Source organism: Mobula hypostoma, chromosome 7 (genome assembly GCF_963921235.1).
Source record: "Mobula hypostoma chromosome 7, sMobHyp1.1, whole genome shotgun sequence".
Lineage (NCBI taxonomy): Eukaryota > Metazoa > Chordata > Chondrichthyes > Myliobatiformes > Myliobatidae > Mobula > Mobula hypostoma.
Window position 1 is genome coordinate 71,051,012 of NC_086103.1, and position 24,908 is coordinate 71,075,919.

The following is a 24,908-nucleotide window of genomic DNA, read 5'->3' on the forward strand; positions in this document are numbered from 1 at the left end:
AACTTTGAGTCACTTTGAAATTTGGTCATTTACCCCTAGACAACGATAGAGCTTGATTGATGCTGTTATGTTAATTCTGTGCACATGTGTGTTTATCATCGCTGAACTGTTGCATTTATTATCCTTTCGATTACTGTGTTGCTTGTTTCTTTAATAAAACTTTCTTAGTTCTAGTACTCCAGACTCCAACTGAGTGATCCATTTCTGCTGGTTTGGCAACCCAGTTACAGGGTACGTAACAAAGGAAACCAGCGCACTTGGGGAAAACCCATGCAATCCACAGGGAGGATTTCAGACATGCCTTATAGCCTTATAGACAGCACCGGAATTGAACTCTGAACTCTGACCCCCCCCCCCCCCAATTTGTAGTACTAACTGCTACACCATCGTGGCACCCAAAAATGTGAAATACTCAAACAAAAATGAATGCACATAACTGAGAACAGTTATCCAAGGTTAAGTTTCTTAGTAAGCTTTATGTAGGAAAATGAAAAATTCTTTGATTGCAAATTCTACTGTAGAACAAGATCCAACAAGTTTTAGTTCCACCTGTTTTGAGTAATCATGAGTACAAAATCACTTCTCTGATAGGCCACTTCCAACTTCATAAAAATATCTTTGCTGGCTTGACTCCAAAGTCTTGAAGGTAATATATTTATTGACCAGCTTTCAAGATCTTTATCTAATTTCAATTAATAAACAAAACCTTTTCAATTGCTTTCATGCTCAGAAGGTACAATACAAACTACTTCTACAATCTGCTTCCTCTGCATACATGGTTTGATAACTCTGTGTCTCATTAACCCTGTTCTGTCCACAACTATTTTTAGTTAGAATGGTTCTTTGAATTCATCTGGACATATATCTGATCCAGTTATTAATGCAGCTCACATTATTCTTCTTAGGCATTGATATAATTGTTGCCTTTTTGAAGCAAGTGGGAACTTCTGCCCATAGCTGTGAGAGGTTGAAAATGTCCTTTTACAATAGATTTTCATTAAAGTATTGTGGTTCGTGACCCGGGTCACAAACTCTGATAAACTCTTCATAATGAACTCACTTCACGATAAACTCCCATCAGGGAAGAGGCTGTATAGCATCCACGTCAAAATCACCAGACTCAAAAACAGTTACTTTCCCCAAGCTGTAAGGCTGATCAGTCACCTTATTTACAGACACTTCTGTGCCTATCATCACTTTATGGACATGCAATCAATCTATATATAGAAGCTTTATTGTGTACTTATATTTATTGTGTTTTTTATTATTATTGGGGTTTTAACTTTTTTTTTCATTCATTCTTTGGGATTTTTGTTCTGTTTCATGGATGACTGTGAAGAGTATGATTTCCAGGTTATAAACTGAATACATTTTCTGATATTAAATTGAACCATTGATCTTATTACGGTTTTTCTTGTGCTGCATTGGATTTAGAATAACAATTATTTCATTCTCCTTTACGTTTGTGTACTAGAAATGACATTAACCAAGTTTGAATCTAGGATCTCTGTCTCAGAGCCCAATGTTAGGCTGTTTTTAAAGACTGTGAACCCTTGTAAAGTTGAAGGTCCCAATGGAGTTCCTTGTAAGGCTCTGAAAACCTATGTCAACCAACTGGCGCGAGTATACAAGGACATTTTCAACCTCTCACTGCTATGGGTGGAAGTTCCCACATGCTTCAAAAACGCAACAATTATACCGATGCCTAAGAAGAATAATGTGAGCTGCCTTAATAACTATTGCCCAGTAGTGCTCACATTGACACACAGTGATGAAATGCTTTGAGAGTTTGGTCATGACTAGACTGAACTCCTGTCTCAGCAAGGACCTGGACCCATTGCAATTTGCCTATTGCCATAATATGTCAATGGCATTTCGACCACCTGAACAACACAAACACCTATGTCAAGATGCTGTTCATCAACTATAGCTCAGCATTTAATATCATCATTCCCACAATCCTGATTGAAAAGTTGCAGAACTCTGTACTTCCTGCTGCAATTGGATCCTCGACTTCCTAACTGGAAGACCACAATCCATGCAGATTCGTGATACCATCTCCTCTTCACTGATGATCAACACTGGTGCACCTCAGGGGTGTGGGCTTAGCCCACTGCTCTACTCTCTATATACTCATAACTGTGTGGCTAGGCATAGCTCAAATACCATCTATAAATTTTCAAATGATACAACCATTGTTGGTAGAATCTCTGGTGGTGAAGAGAGGGCGTACAGGAGTGAGATATGCCAACTAGTGGAGTGGTGCCACAGCAACAATCTGGCACTCAATGTCAGTAAGACGAAAGAGTTGATTGTGGACTTCAGGAAGGGCAAGACGAAGGAACACATACCAATCCTCATAGAGGGATCAGAAGTGGAGAGAGTGAGCAGTTTCAAGCTTCTAGGCGTCAAGATCCTCGTGTCAAGATCTCTGAGGATCTAACCTGGTCCCAACATATCGATGCAGTTATAAAGAAGACAAGACAGTGGCTATCCTTCATTAGAAGTTTGAAGAGATTTGGTATGTCAACAAATACACTCAAAAACTTCTATAGATGTACTGCGGAGAGCATTCTGACAGGCTGCATCACTGTCTGGTATGGAAGGGCTACTGCACAGGACCAAAAGAGGCTGCAGAGGATTGTAAATTTAGTCTGCTCCATCTTGGGTACTAGCCTACAAACTACCCAGGTCATCTTCAAGGACTGGTGCCTCCAAAGGGCAGTGTCAATTATTAAGGACCTCCAGCACCCAGGGCATGCCCTTTTCTCACTGTTACCATCAGGTAGGAGGTACAGAAGCCTGAAAGCACACACTCAGCAATTCAGGAACAGTTTCGTTCCTAAATGGACATTGAAACCTTGGACACTACCTCACTTTTTTAATATATAGCATTTCTGGTTTTTTCACAATTTTTAATCTATTCAATATATGTATACTGTAATTGATTGATTTATTTATTATTATTTTATTTTTTTCTTCTATATTATGTATTGCATTGTACTGCTGCTGCTAAGTTAACAAATTTCACATCGCCTGCTGCTGTTAATAAAGCTGATTCTGATTCTGATTTTGAACATCATCGAATATAAGGAAGGAAAAGTGAAAGTTTTGAAAGGTGGAATATGTAGAGTTTCTTGAGGATTGCAACTGGATGATGAGATCTGTCCCAAAGCACTGGCAGCGTTGAGTCTGGATAATATGTCTTGTTTTTGTCAAGGCACATAGAGCTCAAAGAACTCAACACACCTGTGGAGGGAAATGGACAGTCAAGGTTTTGGGTCCAAACCCTTTATCTGGGTCTCTCCTGGACCAGTCCAAATGAAGCGTCTAAATCTGAAACACTGACTGTCAATTTCACTCCACAGATGCTGCTCCAGCTTTCTGTGCTTTGTTCCAGATTCCATCTCCTGCAGTCTATTGTGTCTTCCTTATTTGTGGGTCCGATTTGAGAAGTTTAACTACGGGGCTTGAGCAGAAACCCAGGTTTTGCACCAGAACGTAAGTATGGCAGTCCCTACTCCAGCCAAGCAACATTTCACCAGCCATCGAGCAGCTCACTGGAGAGCACTTCACAAGGGCACATTTCAGCAGTAAAGGGACGCACGCGGGTGAACAGTTAACGCAGATAAAAGTAAGACAATTTCATGAGGGACTTAGATAGGGTGAATGTACTCAGACTTCTTCCCAGGACTGGGTAATCAAGAACTAGAGATCATAGGTTTGAAGGTGAGGGGCAACATTTTTTACATGGATGGATAAGTGTATGGAATGAGGTGCCGGGGAAGTGGTAGAGCTAGGTACATTAATAATTCTTAAAAGACATTTGAACTGTTACACGAATAAAGGTTTAGAAAGATATTAACCAAAAATGGACAAAGTAGAGTGATTTGGATGAGAATCTCAGTTGGCTTGTACAAGTTTGGCTGAAGGGCCTCTCAACATGCTATATTGCCTTATGACTCCATAATAAGCTTTAATTCAGTGCTTTTGGCTGAAGGAACACTGACATTAATATATAGAGTCAGAATAAAATGATTTATGGCTCACATGTATTAGAAGGCCAAATCTAATTGCTTTCTGTCCAATTGACCATTAAGTTTCTGCTAACATAGTTGTCTTTCTTCTCTGCCCCTTCACTTTTGCCTGCTGTACCCCACTAAAACAAAACTACAGTTGCATATTTCTTAGTTTAAGGGTGGTTATGTGAGTCACAATATGCACAAGCCTATTTGTAGTTTCATTGTTTGAATAAATGTGGTTGTGCTCCCATGTGTCATGTTACATAACCTGTCAGACCTGGGTCCAACCATTGCCAACATCAGGAGGAAATATAGAAGGAGAAAGAATACCATGTCATCACATAAACATTAACCAGGGATTCAATCAACTACCATAAATACTTCACGCTTGTGACTGGATCTCATGAGCCAGATGCCATGAGTGATGTTAAAGCACACATCATTGATGCATACTTAAAACTGGAAGCATCTTTCTGAAATAAAATTGACTGTAAGAAATGTAATTTATCTCTAAAGATAGCTTTTAATCTGTTGAAAGTAAACTGTTTTATTAAAAAAATTGTAACAAGCAAAATGAACTTCTGCAAAATATGAAATAGGAGTCATCATGAATCTGAAACGAAGCAATTCTCATTGTGTTAAGAAACACATCAATGCAGGTTACTGAATTTCATGCAATATCCGTGAATAAAGCAGCAGGCATTAATTTGTGCCAAAATTGACACAACTTAATAACCATATCATTATCTACCCACTAATTCTCAAAATGAAGATGCCAGTACTGCTATCCCGTAACAGAGGGTTTCAAATGAATTAAAACCTTTCACTGGAACGTGCTTTTAATCAACTCTCTGTTTCTACCCAATTAACAAAATAAAAACACTCATGAAATCCTGATTATAGCTGTTGCTGCACATTTGTACACCCTTCCCTGTAGGAAACAGTAAGATCAGTTACATGTGAATCCACTTATTAATGAATATTGAAATTTTGGATTATTTGATGGCAAGCTTAAATATTTGGCAACAGCCACATTCAAATTGCAAACAATGGAGTTTGCAGAAAAGAATTATGCATCAGGTCTACAGTTTGTTGGTAAAAATAATTCTGATTCCAAATCTTTGCCCAAGCTTTCTTTAACTGTAAGCTTTCTTCTCAAACTCAAAGATGTTCCATTATAGCCTATGATTGGGGAGGGGTCCAGATTTTCCAATGTTTGGCCAGATAATTCACTACAATTATAGCATGCAATCATGTGGAAAATTAAGACTTAATGGAAGTCAATTTAGAACCTGCACTGAAGGAGAATACTTTCTACTTTGTAACAACTTTAATGAGAAAAGTCAGGTGATTTTTCTGTCCACAAGGAGGGTAAAGGATGCAATCAACTCAATGATGATAGAGAGGGGACTCAGAAAAGCAGAGCAGGTTTGGCATATTTACAAGTCATTTTAGGAGTGGGAAATGATTTTCGAATAGTCTTCTTAGCTGATAACCCAGAGGAATGCATCACCTGCTATTGATAAAGCTGTCTGATTTAAGCTCTAGTGATTTAAGGTGTTTTTTTTGGAAAGTGTGGCATTTATTTTTTTCAGACCAAGTGATGAACCAAGTAATCCTTGCTTGTATCGCAAGTAAAACAAGCCAATTAAAAGAAATTAAATGTAATAATACCTTAACCTATGTTGAGCCAGATGGAATCTTATCATCTTACCTTCACTGGACAATAAAATCAGTTGGGGTTAGAATTGACCTCTAACTGTATGCATAAACTATTCTTGGGCTTCCAACCAGGTCCACGTGTTGATTTTAACCAACATCTCAATGACAAACTCCGTCTGTCTGTCTGTATCTTGTTTTACGGCGGTTGGCATCCAGCTTAATGGTGCATTACCACCACCCTCTGCTCCAGAATGTGCACTAAACATACATTCTAAATCCCTTCACCCAATCGTGTACAAACCTACACTTCACCCTCCCATCTTTGACCATCCTAGTATCCTATTCCTGTTTATTCGTCATATTCTATAAAAAAACCCTGTACTCCTTAAAAACACTAAAAATACCCGGACTTGTGCTCTCTCACCCATGCCCAGCAACCCTTTTAATGTGAATTCCTGCATCCCCAACTCCCTTAATTTATTTCTCATCATCTTTCTCTGTATCCCATACTTCCTGCAACTCAGAACTACATGTTCTACTGACTCCTCTTCCTGTCATTCCTCACACAATCCTGTCTGGTGTTTCCCTATCATTTTCAATGTTTTGTTTAATGCACAATGCCCCAGCCTTAACCTAGTCCACACAATTTCTTCTCTTCTGTTTCTGCAACACTCTTTTGTATTTGATATAAATGCCTCCCTTTCCCCTCCCTGTCCCATCTTTCTTGCCAGATTCGGTTGACTTTTTCCCAGATTACACACTTAACCTCTGCTTTACTGTTACTAATGTGCATTTCCATATTTTCTTTCTTTAACGCCCTCTTTGCCAACTCATCCACCCTCTCATTCCCCTTCACCCCTACATGTGCTGGATTCCATAGAAATTTTACCTGACCTCCCTGATTTGCAATTCTTGTAACTAACTGAAGGACTTCATAAAGTACATCTTGCCGACTGTTTGTGTGAAAAGACCTTAAACTTGCTAGAACAGAGGATGAATCTGAACATATCAATGTTTTGGCTTGTCTGGCTTTCTGCACCCATTGCAACGCAACCAACACTGCCAGCATCTCCACTGTAAACACCCCTAACTTATTAGATGTTCTTCTGCTGATTCCAATTTCTTTTGCTGGTATTACCACCCCAAACCCTGTCACTCCTGTTTCAGGTTCCTTCGCACCATCCGTATAAATGTGAGTATAATCACTATACTTTTCCATCACGTGACAGTTAAATGCATTTACTAAATCTGTTTTATATCTTTCTTTCCTTTTTACCTCTAACAAATGCCAGTCTATGTCAGGCCATACAAGCTTCCATGGAGCTATAACCGGATAAACTACTGAAGGAACATACATCAAAGTTGCTGGTGAGCACAGCAGGCCAAGCAGCATCTATAGGAAGAGGTGCAGTCGACGTTTCAGGCCGAGACCCTTCGTCAGGACTCAACTACTGAAGGATTTATCCTCAGATCAAACACTCCACATTCTTTCGCGATATCATTCCCTACCCGACTAAAGGTATCCCTCTGAAACCTCCCATTTTCCCAGCACTCCTGCAACACTCCTTTAGTAGGGTGAGAATCATTGTGCCCCTGCAAGTTAGCCCAGTAGTTTGCCATCAGTTGCATCCTTCTTAGTTCCAAAGGCATTATTCCCATTTCTACCTGTAGGGCTGACACTGGTGATGTTTTAAAAGCCCCACTGCACACTCTCAAGGCCTGAGCCTGAATCACACCCAGTTTCCTTATAAGAGACCTAGCTGCTGATCCATATACTATATTTCCATAATCCAATACAGATCTTACTAAAGCCACATACATTCTCTTCAAAGCTGAACAACTTGCTCCCCATTCCCTACCAGTCAAACATCTCATCACATTTATTACTTTTTTACATTTCTCCTCAACTTTCCTGATATGGTCTGCCCATGTTAATCGTGAATCAAATATAACTCCCAGAAATTTAAGTGATGCAACCCTTTCTAATTCAACACCATACATCCTTAACTTCTTCCCTACCTCAACCCTTTTCCTGGTAAAAAATACAGTTTGAGTTTTATCTACTGAAAATCTACATCCCCAATCATAACCCCACTCCACCACTTCATCAATTGCTTCTTGTAGTTTCCTGATTATATGGTCTATGTTCCTGCCTCTTTTCCACAAGGCCCCATCATCCGCAAACAGTGACCTACCTATATCCACTGGTACCTTTGTGAAGACATCATTGATCATAATGATGAAAAGTAACGGGCTAATCACACTACCTTGAGGTGTGCCATTTTCCACTATGTACTGTTTTGATAATTCTGATCCAATCCGAACTTGAATTTTTCTACCAAACAAAAAATCTTTAATCCAATTAAAAACTCTCCCACCAAACCCCATCTTGTGCAGTTTAATTAATAATCCTTCCTTCCACATCATATCATAGGCTTTTTCAATGTCAAAGAACACTGCCACTACTGACTCTTTATTTGCCTGGGCCTTCCTTATTTCAGTCTCTAACATAATCACTGAGTCCATGGAATTCCTTCCCTTTCTAAAACCACTCTGATAACTTGCCAGCATTCCCCTTTTCTCAAGCTCATATGATAACCTTTCTGTTATCATCCTTTCCATTATCTTACATATACTTGATGTTAATGCAATTGGTCTGTAGCTAGTGGGTTTTGACAGATCCTTGCCAGGCTTCCTTATTGGAATTACTACTGCTTCTTTCCATGCACTTGGTAATCTTCCCTCCTCCCACACTCTGTTATAAAAATGCAGCAACTTCAAGAGCGCTCCTTCTCCTAGATTTTTTTAGCATCACAGAGCATATCAGATCTTTCCCTGGGGAGGTTGATCTCGATCTCTTTATTGCTCTCACCATTTCTGCTAATGTAAATGGATCATCAATTATATCATCTGTTCCTTCCCTCCTGCTTAACACACCTGGCTGTTGGCTCATTATTCTTTCCCTTCTTCTTCTCCCTTCTTCAGCCAAATTTTCTGAACTGTGTATCAGTACAAATGACTTGGCCATGACCTCAGCCTTATCCCTACTGGAGACTGCAGTTTCCTCCTCAGATATCATTACTGGATATTCCCATTCCCTTCTATCTCCTCCCATCCTCTTAATCATTCGTCATATCTCTCCCACAGGTGTTGTTCTTCCTACCTTGTCGCAAAAATTCCTCCAACTTGCCCTTTTAGCTTGACATATAGTTCTTCTCACCACTGCCTTTCTTCCCTTTCTTCCATCAAATCTTCAATTACCTTTCCATTTGGATCTGTAATCTGATCCCCCCATATTGTGCTATGAGCATTGAAATCTGCACACCACACTACTTTATGTCTGTTTTGTCCTTGTATCTTTAATAGGCTGTCCAAATCCAACCTTTTACATGGATTGTAGTAGTTAATTATAACCACTCCCTCCTCTCTCTCCCACACTTCCACCACTATGTATTCCTGATCATCTCCTTTTTCCAGTACCCTATATGGTATACCTTGCTTGATTAACATAGCACAACCCCCTCCTCCCCCTAGATTTCTATCTTTCCTTATGATTGTATACCCATATACCACAAAGTCTAAAGTTGGTTTCAACCAAGTTTCCTGAATACACACTACATCCGGTTTTACAACTATTTCTTTAATAAAGTGCTTGAATTCCCGGCTATTGGCCAGTAAGCTCCTTGCATTCCATTGTAAAAGACTCACCATAATTAGTATTAACCAACACATGACACTTCCTGGCTTGACTGATTACTGAGGTTCTCCCTCACTTCCTCCCATGTCAGTCCTACTAACCCTAAATGGTTTACTGCTGCTTTTACCACCAGCTGAATTTTGTCACTTTTTGACTTTACCTCAGCCGTACTATTAATCACTCCTGCAATGAATGTTACCAGAGCCTTTTTGTCCACATAAATCCTGTCATTTGTTCTTTGTTGCATCTCTCGTATCCTTATTGCTCCCTGTTCATTAGGAGCATTATTCTGTTCTCTTGACATTCTTACAGCTTCTGCATAAGTGATCTTTCTTTTCACTCTTATTTCTTGAATTTTAGTCTCCCGTCTGACAACCTCACGCCCACTATATGCAACATTATGAGCTCCTCCACAATTGCAGCATTTTGGCTGAACTCCTGTTCCGCACTTTCCATATTCATGATCACCCCCACATCTAGCACATCTCCTCTGCCTTTTACAGTTTTTAGCCACGTGTCCAAACCTTTGACAATTATAGCACCTCAGTGGCTTTGGCACATACACCCTTACTGGGTAACTCATGAAACCCAGGAACACCTTCCTTGGCACTCTTTCTTCTTCAAATTCAATCAATACAGATTCACTTTCCTTTTTCACTCCCTCCTTTGATGACAAACTCTGTCATCTTCATGAAGATGATTTTATGCGTCATATATGTTTGGAAAGCACTAGCTCCTTTTTCTCTACCTATTATGTTCAAAAGAATACTTGTTTTAAAAGGGAGGGGAGATAATCATTTATATTGGAGGCTTCTCATTGATCAAATATGGTTTACAGCTAATGAAGTACTTTAGAAGTAAAAAGGCTATTGCAGTTTCAGAAGAAATTTCAGTTAATAAGGCAAGGCAGCACAAACAAATTAATGTCAATGATTACTTAATCAATTTCAGTGAAGTTCATTGAGGTATAAGGAGAGGGCCTGGCAGTTCAGAAAATTTCCCTGCTCCTTTTGGAAGCCTGTCTTTCAATAGATCTGGAGAACAGAAACAGAAAAATAGTAGAGTAAAAATTTCTGTCTTAAACATAATTTTTATGACTTGACGCTACTATTTTTACCTATAACATCAACTGAGGCTGACAGATGTAATGTAAATTTTATTCAAAAGTCAATAGATATGAGAAAGAGCAATTTAGCTTTGGCCACCAGCCCCTAAGATATGTTGAGAATAGTTTCTTTGTTGCATTATTGTTATTAAGTCAAAAACTGTGGCGGTGAATAAAATTCTGTATGCCATTACAGCTAGTGACCAACAATGAAATTCTCTTCCCCTCATCTCTGCTACACCCTGAATACAACTTCACATGATTTCCTTCTTCAAAACCTTACCTGACTTACTTGTCATACCTGCCACAGTAATGCTGCACTGGGAAGAATAGTTAGTTTCAATAATACTTTAAAACACTCTCTCCAAGGAAAACGTGGTTCTGTTTGTCCCACAAGAGAGAATAACATGGTGTCATTTTCCACTTACGTATCTTTTATCCTGACATCTCCAGTTCAATTTCTGCAATGACAAATTTTTTCTGATGTGTGGGATTGTTCTGGAAACAAGTTCAATGTATATGCAATATTTATGTATATGTGTGTGTGTATACACACACACACACATACACACACACACACACACACACACACACACACACACACACACACATACAGTGGTACAGTGGAATATAGTAGATTTTGGTTACTCGGGTCAGCCTCTTATTTGGGAAAACTCTTAAAGAACAAAAGCAAATTGAGAAAATAGCCAGAATTCCTTTTGTTTACTTGGGACACTCTGCTGCTTATCTGGGGTAGGTGATGGTTACCAAATAGCTTCAAAGAAGCATCAGTCACATGCATATTGTGTGACCTTTTGACAGTGCATCATGCTTAGAGTGAACAGCTGTTAAATAGTGTAACTTTTGTGTTTGTGTTCAAAGAAGCATTGAATTTCGTCACTGATAGTTGGTGAGTAATAAACAGCAAGGTAATTCAGAACTGTTCTGCTCACTGCAGTTTCAAGCATTCAGGCTTGGAGATGCCAGAAACAGCCGGGAGCGAAAATGAAACAACTTCACTACTTCAGTAAGCTAGGAACTATGAAGAATTTGAAGGCATTGACATTCCTCTGGAAAGCTGCAATTCAAATGAAGATTTGGAGGATGCAATCATCGAAAGCACTATTTCAAGGCTTTTCACTCTCTGCATGAAATGTCTGTGCTAATTTTGTTCATTTACAGTCAATCAGAAGAACGCATGAGAGTATACAATGAATATTCCTGTTGATAACTATTAGGAGCTAATATAGTTTTATAGTACTTGTAGTCATTAAGGTAGTGTTCTTATTTATTCTGTATTTCATTTAAATACATGATCTGTTACTCATTTAAACAGCATTTTGTCTTTTTTTAAATACATTTTTAAGAATTTCCATGAAACTTTGGCTGATTGGAGCAGCTGCTTTATTGGGCCAAAATGTACTGTTCCCAGAGTATCTCAATTAACTGAATCCACTGTATAAAGTATATGCTCCAAGAGGACCAAAACTTGTCATGGTTTGGAGGTTTACGTGCCTCAAGGATCTAGAGAGCTATGCTAGCTGGAGCCAGGGCTTTGTACTTTGGCTCATGCCAAACAGGTCAAAGAATAGAGACCATCATTAGGCATAATGAGCAGTAAGCAAGTGCGATACATATACGGTATATGTTTATGTGTGTGTGTATATGTATTTATAGAGGAGAAGGTGGTGGTGTGACGCAGCTTGCAGCAGCCACTCCAGTGGTGATGTCTGTTATTTGTCAAGTAGGGAGCCATGCACAATCCTGATTTGATGGAGATGGACGTGTGAGCGTGGAGGAACATCTGGTGAAACTTCTGAAATGCCCTCTTCACTGCTGCTGATACTGTGTGGTCCAAAATCTCCGGAGGGGAAGGCCCCGAGTCCTCAGCTTTCCTTGTTGCTCGGCGGTCGGGGTGGGATCAAAGCACTTGGCAGAGGATAGTGCTCGGTGCTCGGTGTCGAAGGGCTGGTCAGAGGCTCAAAGTTTTTGGACGTTCTCAGAGTCCGCTGCAGTCCGGTGCTTCCAATGGTGCTGCATTGGCAAGTTTGCGGCACTTGGAGGTTCATGGCAGGGAGAGTTTCTCCCTTCTACCGTCTGCGTGAGATGATGAGGCTATTGGGACTTCGAGACTTTTTTTTACTGTGCCCATGGTCTGCTCTTTATCAATTTATGGTATTGCTTTGCACAGTTGTAACTATATGTTATAATTATGTGGTTTTGTCAGTTTTAGTCTTGGTTTGTCCTGTGTTTCTTGTGATATCATTCTGAAGGAACATTGTATCTTTTTTTTAATGCATGTATTTCTAAATGACAATAAACGAGGACTGAGTGTCCTCATAACCTAATCTAATGTATACTGTATAAATAGTTATCCATAGTCATTAGTCTTCTACCAGTGCCATGCCCAGATTGTATGGTTAACTTTGATCTGAAATATACTTCACAACAGGAAAATAAACAGTTTCTTGAAATAAGTAATCAAAATAAACAGAAAATAATAATTGGGAACTTCATTTCCTATAGGAGTAGTCCTTACACAAACAATTCCATTTGCCACAGAAAGCTAAATGTGGCTTGTTCATTAATGTCTTTGCCAGAGTCTCAAGCAAGAATTAATATAGGAATTGTACTTCACAGAGAATAAATTAATTCTTTATAAACTTGTAATCACTGGGAAATTGTCTGTTTTCTTCCACTCAATGATAACTGGAATTTAGATTGTTGGTATTACCTATAATCAATGTTTAGAATTGTGACACAGAGATTTCTCTATCGTAATGGCATTGGCATTTGACCCTATTAACGAGGAAAGTCAAGAGGATAAGATATGTTAGGCACATCTGCACTATCTTTGTGTCTCCGTCAAAATATCTGAACTCCATTTTTAGTAGCACTGTGGAAGTAACTTCACTAAAGTGACTGCAAGGATTCAAGAAAGCAATCTGTTACTATATTCTCAAGGACAATGAATGAATGGCAATAAATGTCGGCCATTCCGGTATATCTATGTCTTGTGAAAATGAATAAAGGAAAGGAAACATTTACAGAATGGAAACAACCTTGTGCATAGAATGACTGCAAATGCAAGCTGACAAACACTGATCGGTTTATACACCAACCTCTCAGTAAAATGGATAAAATGGCTTTTTATGAATCGGTAGATGTGTAATCATACAAGATTTATCAGTAGTAATGCCTTGTTTGTCTGTCATACCTGGTAGAAGGATCATTGTAATTAAATATTTCTGTCCCATCTGGTCCCAATCTCATCTCGCAACCCATATCTATACTATCTCAACATAAAGGGAAAAATAGAGAAAGAAAACAAAGAGAGTTATATGTTCCTCGCAAAAGATGTCTTACGAATTGTTAATGCTCCTCTGGATTCCACCATGTCTCCTGCACCAATCCTCCCATCCCACCCCATGCTGTATTGGTTATCCTCTTCCTCCCTTGCCTTTTTGTTGGACAGATGGGCGGGATGAAGTCAATCATCATAATCTGAGTATCATCATACTCTGAGTGACAAAAATCTATTGAATCCAGCTTGACAGGATTGCAATAACATCTAACTACATTATTTTGTTTGAACATGGTGCATGCCAAGAATAGTAATAATGGGACTATGATTTAAGGCTATTGTCAGAGCAACCAACAAATCAAGGATCAAAAGTATTCTGCACTCCGAACATAACTTTCCCTTCAGAATTTCAAACATTCTTTGTGGTGAAAATGTGGCCCTTGCTCTGTGCAATGTCCAAGAAAATGCTTGGAAAACAAGCAAGGGTCTTCAGTACTGGCTGAGATAATTAGGATCCACACAGGCTTTTATCAGTAAAAAAAGGATGTTTTAGACCGTCTTAAATCAAAAGCTTTATAGCAGCTCTCTCAAAAATGATCAATTACATACCTCATGCTCACAAATGAGCTGGATGTTAAGCGGCTCAAATCTTTGCCAGTTGATAAGGACAGTGGCATTGATCAATGGAGCAGGGATACCCATGTGAGTGCTGTCTACGGTTCCTTGGACCCTGGGGGAGCGTCAACCTCATCAGTTAAATTGCAGTACTCTGTCATTCTGCCATTCACTGTCCATGGGGAAAATGGAAGGAATGGCTTGCTCTAGAAATTATCTATGATTTGCCACAAGCACATTGACACAGTTGACTAATTTTACTAGCTTCTTGTGTGGTATGTGAGATTGACCCATTGGTACAAAGTATTAAGCATTCATGATTAGTGTACAGAGAAGATAGGCTTTAGGTCAGATGGTCATAAATGGATAATTCACGACAGAACGTGGAAAAGCAAGAATGTGCAAATGGCTTGCATCATTGATTATGCTGGTTGCTTTACCAAGGCAATGAGAAGTGTCGACAGTGTCCATAGAGAGGGCGTTGGTTTCTGCTATGTTCTGAGCTGTGTCCACAACTGTCCATTGTTTCTTATGGTATTTTGCAGTGCAGCTGCCATACAAGTATTGATGCATCCAAATAGGATTATTGCCATGGTGCATTGATACAAATTAGTGAGGGTCAAAGGGGACATGAAAAGTTTATTTAGCCTCCTGAGAAAGTAGAAGTACTGGTGAGCTTTCTTAACTATGACATCAATGTGGTTTGAATCGGTCAAGTTGTAGGTGATGTTCACTCCTAGGAAAATGAAGCTTTCTACACATTGCTAACATTGAGGAAAAGGTTGTTGTCATAAAATGATGTCACTAAGTTCTCTTTCTCCTGTTCTCCGACTCATTGTTATTTGTGCTTCAGACCACTATGGTGGTATCATCTACTGTTTTGTGGATGGTGTTGGAACAGCATCTAACCACATATCTATGAGGGTGTAGAGAGTAGAGTAGGGGGATGAAGATGCAGCCTTGTTGGGCAACAGTACCGATAATCATGGCAGAAATGTTGCTTCCTATCCTTACCAATTGTAATCTATTAGTCAGGAAGTCAAGGATCCGATTGCAAATGGGAAGTATTGAGTCTCCCATGTCTGAGAGGTTTGAGATGAGTTTGCTTGGAATTATAGCGTTGAAGTTGGAGCTGTAGTCAATAAATGATATTCTAATATATATATATTTACTGCCTAGATGCTCCAGAGATGTGTGCAATGCCAGAGGACTGGTAAACACTGTGGATGTGTTTTGCCCACAGATTTACTGGTGGTTCTAGGTTGTCCAGGAGACTGGAGTTGAGGTGTGCCATGACCAGCCACATGAAGTACTCATTATAGTGAATGTCAGAGCTACCAGGCAGTAGTCATTATGGCATGCTACCTTACTTTTCTTGGGTACTGGGATGATAGTGGTCTCCTTAAAGCAGGTGGAAATCTCAGATTGAGATCTACTTGACTTTGTTTTGTAGCTTGTTATAACATGTAGGTCTTGCCACAACTGATGGTTGGACTGCAACTCCAGTTTGGACTAGTATATGTTTTGGCATCACTAAGGACTTTATGAAGTTCTTATCTTGATTTCTTGCAAAAGTTTGGATCATGTGATTTTAACACCACAGTCCTGGACTTCAATTGCAGTGGATCTCCTGATTCATACATGTGTTATGACTTGGGAACATCTTTTATAGCCTCTTTGTTAGACAGTGCTCTACACTCCTGCTGATCAAGTTCAATACCATCATCCCCTCACTACTAATCAACAATCTTCAAAACCTGGGCCTCTGTACCTCCTGTTCAACTGGATCCTTAATTTCCACATTGGGAAACCACAGTCAGTGTGGATCGGTGCTGATATTCCCTCTTCGCTGATAATCAATGCAGACATGTGTCAAGCATATGAGCTTAGTCCACTGTTCTACTTTCTCTGCATTCACCACTGCATGGCCTGGCACAATTCTACAAATTTTCCAATGACACCACTGTTGTTATCAGAATCTCAGACGGAGAAAAGGAGGCATACAGGATTGAAATAGGTCAGCTGGATGAAACATGTCACAAAACAACCTTACAGTCAAGATAAGCAAGACAAAGGAGTTGACCGTGGCCTTCAGGAAGTGGAAGTCTGGAGAACACCTACCAGTCCTCATTGAGTGGTCAGCAGTGGAAAGGGTGAACAGCTTCATTTTTCTGGGTCCAAAACATTGACACAATCACAAGGAGGTATACCAGTGGTTATACTTCATTGGGAGTTTGAGAAGATTTGCTATGTCACCAAAGATTCTTATAAATTTCTACAGTGTAGGGCATTCTTTCTAGTTACATCAACATTCTGGCTCGTTGTATTATCACTGTTTGGAGGCTCCAATGCTCAGTGTTGAAAGAGGTTAGAGAAAGTTGTAGACTCTGCCAGTATGGGCATAGCCCTCCCCACTATTGAGGACATCTTCAAAAGGCCATGCCTCAAAAAGGCAGTATGCATCGTTAAAGACTCTTACCATCTGGAGAATGCCTTCTTCTCATTACTACCATTGGAGTAGTGGTACAAAGGGATTAAGTCTCACACTTAATGTTTTAGGAACAGCTTCATCCCCTCTGTCATCAGATTTCCGAATGGTCCATAAACCCATGAACACTGTCTCATTGTTCCTTTTTTGCACTATTTAATCAATTATTTATTCATTGTAACTTGTAGTAATTTTTATGTCTTGCGCTGTACTGCTATCACAGAACAACAAATTTCTCAAGACAAATCTGTCAGTGATAATAAATCCGATTCTGACTGTAATGGCAACTTATCTAGTTTGGCTTTTGTTTAGCAATCAAGATAAGTTTCAAGCATTGGGGTTCTGCAAGAAAAATTAAGCTTGATGAACAGAGCTCAAAGCTGACTCAGCCCAGAGTTGTATGAAACTCCTTTCCTGGGTTCTTCTGCTGGACATTAACACTGACTCATATCTTTGCAACGACACCTGACGATATTGATTTGTTTGAACAGTGAGTGTGCGAAGAAGTCTTAATAATGGAAAGTATGGCCAAAATATTGACTAATTTAATAACCATGGCCAGAATGACCAACAAATCAAGAGACAAGCGATCGGCATTCAACATTCATTCCAATCATACATGACATTCTGGAGAGTAAATGAGACACAGAAGTCTTCTTTCCTGAATGAATTTAAAATTAATCGAGATCCTTCCGTTTTGTGATGAGCTAAATTGGTTTAATCCATGATTTATTATGATAACACAAACTAATTATATTGTAATGATTGGAAATTGGCTTTGCCCCTTATAATGCATGATAATAACTAGACAGGAATATAAAGTCATATCACAGGTTGCCATGAAAGCTTAACTTCCTTTCAAAGATGGAGTGAGTTATTCATTTACAGTATTTATTTATGCAGATCCGACATTTGAATAAACAGTCAGGTCCACAATTATAAAACAGTGTAACCCAAGTATTTGTATCAATTACCACGCAAATAATTGCCACCCTTTATTATAATGCTGTATACATACATGATATGTATATGGCCTTTCATTTTACAAATAAGAGATCTGTCATAATCAAACTTGCTCTTGAAATTGCTGTCTTTTTAAATGTGTTATATTGCTAACTATAGTATCTTGATTTAAGTCTTATTTTTGTTGGTAACTGTTGTTATAAATTTTTGATAATTCAAAATAGTTTACAATGCCTAGAAAAGACATAAAAATGAGGTAATTTGGAGCTTAATAAATTTAAATTTTAAAGGAAAGCAGTTTTTATGATTATTTGGAAGTAAATGTTTATAGGTTTGAGTACTGTGGGGCTAGCCTTATTTGTAAGGTATCGATACTATTTTCTTATTGTATCTTGGCTTTATGTGTGTTGCAAAAACAATAAAGAGTACTTGAGCAGTGGTAATCTTTATATTGACATGACATTGACATTAGCCATGTAGCAAACGATGCTACCAATATTAAGCTCAAATCAGCTATTTAAACTTATTGATTTGTTGAAATATACATCTGCCAAACCCCAGTGAAAACTGATCACTTGAAAGTCTACAATTACACTACATAGTCTACATAGCCATGCAATTCCCTGTCAACCTTATACTTGAATGATTGCTACATGATATTTAAAAATGCCATTTATAAAATGCATCTGACAGATCAAAAATATTCAATTCCCTTAAAAATGAATAATTTTTATAAATACATATTTTATTGCTAAGATCAGTTTATAATGTTATCCTTATTATATCATGTGACTGCAGAAGGAAAATTATTTACTAAATGATTTTTCTCCTCCAATGTAATATAAGAAAAGGACATTCCAATCAGAAATATCCAAATATCTTAAGAAAATAATTCAAAAATAAGTATTCTTAAAGCAAAATGCACAAAATATATCAAAACTAGAAAGTGAAGCAATCTTGGCAAATGTATGACCCTCTTGCCACTAAATTTAAAGCCATTCCATTTCCCACTGAAATCTGGAAGACCTTGGATTCTGTATCAAATCTAAATCAGGCCAGGGAGCAAATACCCAGCATAAATGCGAATCCAACTGCAGAGCAGACTGTTAACCAGTGTCCCCAATCTGTCATTGGTCTGATACTTCTGCATTCGACAGTGCATGGGCAGAAGAATAAGACCTATTAATGATTAAACAGCTGATCTCCAACAGTTATGGTATTAACTAGCAATATTCTGCCTGCCCTTTTACTGACAACCTTTCTCATTGACTAATTAATACACACAATCCCAGTCACTTTACAGATCTATTCAAAAGGAAGTCTTTGTCAATACCAGTGCAATATCCATTCAATATCCAATACTTAACAATTACTGTATTTTGTACAAAAGCTATAATCATTTAACATCAACAAGAAAAAATTAATGGAGTTCAGCTGCATGTGAGGGACTGAGAGATATTGGAGCGCTTAAAATATTGGAGAAAATAAGTAATTTCAATTAATCCCAGAATTAACATTTTTTAGTTATCTTTGTTTACAATTTATGTCCCAATGTTAAACATTATAGATTACCAATATTTTTTACAATTTTACATTGTAGGTAACACCATTAATCTACAGAGCTTTAACAGAAGGATTCAAGCCAACACCAGGCTATAACTTCCAGTTTTAGTAGGAGCTAATTTATTTTTGGAAATAGAAAATTATTTTTCTCATGCTCTGCTGTCAGAAGTATTATTTAATGCTGGAGAGTAAGTGCAAGTACTTTAGGGCAGAGATAGGAGCAGAAGGGTAGGGCCAGCCTGCTGTTGCATCCAATGCATTTGTTGAAGCTGCCTTCATTGACACACACGTTTTTCACACTGACAGCCAGACTGACTGGACGACAACGTCACCAGTGCTAAGTGGAAGGAAGCAGGATGGGGTACAGTGGATTAGTTCCTTGCTAAGAGCATCATAAGAAGACAAGGCAAAGAGCAGATTAATGAGAAACAACTGAAGGAGGTAGATTCTATATTCAGTCACTGATCATCATAGGATCACAAATGGGGATTTGCAACCTTATGATGATCAGACACTGAATTGTTGCATGCTGTTCAGATTATTTACAGCTCCACAGCACATGAAACAGCTTGTGAATACATAGTGTCATACCAAGGCTACTTTATATTATAGGCTGAGAAGTTACATTACTACCATGGAAGTGGCAGGCAATAAATATGTCCAACATCAGAACATCTAACTATCTACCCTTGCTGTTGAACGGCATTATCACTGTTGACTCAAACTCCCTCAATTTTGTGGGTCACTATTAACCAGAAACTTAACTGGACCATCCATGCAAGCACCAGAGTTTCAATAAGTTGAGGGGGTTTGGTTCAACAGTGGTAATGGTTGTAGTTCCATCACCATTTAGAAGTTTACATCGTATAGGGGATAATCCAACCTGCTTGATCAGCACCACAACAATCACACTAAACATCATTTTTTTCTACTAACAGTACCCGGCAGCTGCAGAGTTGTACCATCTACAGCATATACTACAGTTACTCATCCAGGCTACTACAACAACAGGTCAAAAGTCCTCAACCTCTACGGCTGAGAACGATAAAAGTAGTAGATGCGTGGACTCACCACCACCTGGAAGTTCCTCTCCAAGTCATCCTCCACCCTGACTTGAAAATATATTGTCAGTCTTTTATTGACAATGAGTCTAAATTGTGCAAATTCCTGCCTAATAGCACTATGGGATATCTTCACTTGCAGCTTCCCACAGGCAATTAGGGATAATAAGTGCTGCACTGTCTATTCTGAAACTACGTTAATGAAGTCTGGATATAAAGGAGTCAGAAGCTTGTAGAGAAAAAATATTTCTTGCAAGCTGTGGAAATCCAAGTATATCTCAGAGACGGAACTATTTAGTATAGGACTAAGATTGAAAGAGACATGTGTAATATGATTTTTTTATATATATACAGTGGATTCCGATTAATTGGGCCATTGGTTAATCAGGGCAGCTGCTTATTTGGGACAACATTTAAAGAACAAGAACTGATCAAGAAAATAACTGGGATTTTCTTTGTTTATTTGGGACACAATGCCACTTAATTGGGACAGGGGTCTGTTGCTGATCAGTTTCTAACTCGAGTCAGTTGCATGCACTTGTTATGGCCACTAAACAGTACACCATGTTTAGAGTCCAACCATAAACAAGAGAAAATCTGCAGATGTTGGAAATCCAAGCAACACACACAAAATGCTGGAGGAACTCAGCAGTCCAGGCAGCATCTATGGAAAAGAGTAGAATCAACGTTTTTTTGGGCCGAGACCCTACATGCATCCTGATGAAGAGTCTCGGCCTGAAACATCGACTGTACTCTTTTCCATAGATGCTGCCTGGACTGCTGAGTTCTTCCAGCATTTTGTGTGTGTTACCATGTTTAGAGTAAACTATTTTTAAATAGCAGCAGTTGCATGTATTTGTGTTTACAAAGCAGTGATTTTGTCACCGATAGTTGGTGAAAAATAAATCGTAAGACAATTCAGAACTATTTTTCTCACTGTGGTTTCAAGCATCAGGTGTGGTGGTGCCGAAGATGGCTGGGAGTGAGAATGACACAATTTCACTATTTCAACAAGTTAGGAACTACAGTACAAAGAACTTGAAGGTATCAACCATCACATTGAATGTTATAATTCAAAAGAGGATTTGGAGAATGCAATCATTGAAAGCACTGTTTGAAGGCACTGATCTTGTTCATTTACAGTCAATCAAAAGAACACGGCAGCGTACACTGGATTAATTCCTCAGTCGATAACTATTAGGAACTAATATAGAGTTTTATACTACTGTAGTAGTATTGGTAATGTTCTAATTTGTTCTGTATTTTATTTAAATAGGTAATTTGTTACTCATTTAAACAGTAGTTCATGTTTTTATACCTTTTTTAACTATTTCCATGAAACCTCAACTAACTGAGGCAGCTGCTTAATTGGGCCAAAATGTTCCTAAAGTGTCCCAATTAACAGGAATCCACTGTATTTGTAAGAAGTGTGTACTTGCATTGAGTTAATTACTTTTGATTAACAGCATTAAAATGCTAGCTTATCTACAGAGAGGTAATTATCAAAGTCTGCAACTAATGCTTCCTCTCAGAGCACACAACCATCCTTATTGTGATTTGTAATACAGTTGTGTACAGTCCAGAGCAATCCTATCCATCACCAAACACTACCAAACAGCATGGAGTTTCAATCAGACATATCAAGCCTGGAACAAGGAGCAAGGATCAACTTTATCACCATATACATTCACATGTATTGGGAATATTCTGTGATACGTTGGCATGACATGCTAAAAAATAACATGCAACAATTAGGAACAAAGAGTTACATAAAAATAAAGTTGGAGGCTGAAGGACATTTATGGAATTAAAAAGTGTATAAATACATAATATCAGAAAGTGTTTACAATGTAAACTGCATTATAAAAAGTGGTTTAAAGTGTTTACAGTACCTGAGACAATAGGTAGAAGGGGTGGGGGAGGGCTAACTAGAATGATCGATCAGATTAACTGCCTGGATGAAAAAATTTTTGAGCTGGAATGAAATTTTTGTTTTAATAGCCCTGCTAAAGTGAGATGTACAATCAGTTAAAGTGTTCCTACATTCAGTATTGCTGGTGTTGGTCAAAAGGTGACCCTGAGATGAAGTATTTCAGTGCGGGCCAGAACTGGTATGAGAAAAAATTGCATTAGTTAATTAAGTGGCTCTGAAATTCCTTTGAACACACACAGCAAATTCATGGTGTAATTGATAATAGGAATTATTAAAATTCCAGAGATGTCTGTAAATAATATATCTTTTGTATTAATTGTATTAACAGACAGTGTGTGGGTTGGGGACAGGGAGTGGATAATGTAAATTTTCTTTAAAGAGGTGTCCGTTTGCTTTGGGTATAGGCTGAATATATTTTTCTGAAGGGTTCCCTATCATTATTTATTCTTGATTGGAGCTGTTTAGTTGTGCCTGAAATCCCAGTCATTCTACTTTTCAATTTACTTCTTGAATGTCAGTTGCACATTATCCATCCGTGCTCTTGCTCAATCTTTACAGTGAGGTGTGAAGCTTCATCTTTTGAAAAGTGTCCAGTCAAGGCTGATTGCTCACAGGATTAAGTACCACCAGCTTGGAATCCATTCTTACTCATTTGTGGTACGTACCCATATGGAAGTCAATTGATATTTACCAGGAGCTCTACGTACACAGCACCCTTAACATTGTCAATGATCTTTCACATATGTCCAACAATAACTTTGATCCCCTAACATCAGGCAGAAGGTACCATCACATTAGGACAAGGAGAGTTAGGATGGGAAACAGCTTCTTTTCCCAGGCCATGAGCCTACTGAACTCCCAGCCACCACCCAGGTCTCGCCACCTATGAAGTGGCAGTAGCATTATACTGTTTACTTTTAAACTTGTATTGTACATGCACCTATTATTTGTTAACTTATTTGTGATAACATTACTTCATGTGCGGTGCGTGAGCTATGTGTACTGTGCTGTGCACCTTGGTCTGGAAGATCATTTCATTTGGCAGTATACAAGTATACAGTTGAAGTGACAATAAACTTGAACTTGAATTTGTAGGCACACTTCAATTAACATTTTATGTAGCAATTCAAAATAAATTGATATCGTAAGGGAAGTATGTCAATGACACTCCATTCTCTTTGGAATCTGAATCAGTTATACTGTCCAGTATCACAACAACTTTGCTGCAGGGTCTACGCACTTGCGCAGGCAGGCTGTGCAACAGATTCAACAATCGCGCTCATAAGAATGCATATTACACATATCCAGCAACCTGTGTTCCAGTATGGTGGTATTTAATTCCCTTCTTTTTGTTCTAGTCCAATCAGAACTTGACCAAAAGTGCTGCAAAGTTTACGTTCCCTGCTTACCCTCATCCTTGTTTGGGAAAGAAAACTAGTGTTTCAAAAGTTGCTGTAAGGGAACGGTATTCATTTAGTATTTTGTTATTGTTTCCAGCTGCAGTATTTGCTTTAACTTTCAGTGTGAGTTTTTATTTAATAGCCCTGTTGGCCTAAAATTTATTGTTTTTCTTTTCCTTTAAATTCTGCAACAGTTCTCATTAAAATCAGTGAACCATTGACACGCTTTAGTCTCTCTCTCTCCACACTTGGGACATATCTGAATGTTTTGACACCCAGAGCTAATCAAGTCCAAAATGCAGTGTTTCAAAATGATGGTTGGGTATATCAGTGGTTAAAATTGGCATACAATTCAGAATCAAAAGCAGCACATGCAATATAAAAAATAATAATTTAACAATTTTCATTTTCAAGAATCAAAGATTCAAAGTATATGTTATCAAAGCATATTTAAACTATACAACCTTGAGATTTCTTTGCTTACATGTAGCCACAAAGCAAGAACCTTGAAAGAACCTAATTAAAAAAAAATAAAAGACTAACACCCGAAGCACAACAGAAAGGGGAAACAAAACACAAATCATGCAAACAATTGAAGCAAGCAACAACATTCCAAACCAAGATTTACAGTATTCATTGTAATAATCATTGCTCATGTTTGAAAATATTTAAAGATATTAGTGTAAAGGTTGCATGTTTAATCACACTGACTAAAAGAAGATAAAATGAATATAGCCATCTCAAAACTCCCATTAAGTTAAAAATTAATTTGGGATGAAATAAAACTTAAAGGTGTTGTTACAGCACACTATCTGCCAAGGGATTCCCCATCAAACCAGAAGTTCCTTTCAAAGAGAGGGTAACAAGAGAGTGATGAAACAGTAGAGTTATGTAGCAGGAAAGCTGACCCTTCTGGCCATTAATTTAATTTGATCCAATTTTCCAGCACTTGACCTGTAACTTGTAGAGTAATGTCATAGTGCTTCATGTATTAAAGTCTTTGAGTCATAGAACACTACAGAACAGAACAAGACCTTCACCACAACTAGTCTGTGCCAAACTGTTTTGCTGCCTTGTCCCATTGACCTGCACCCA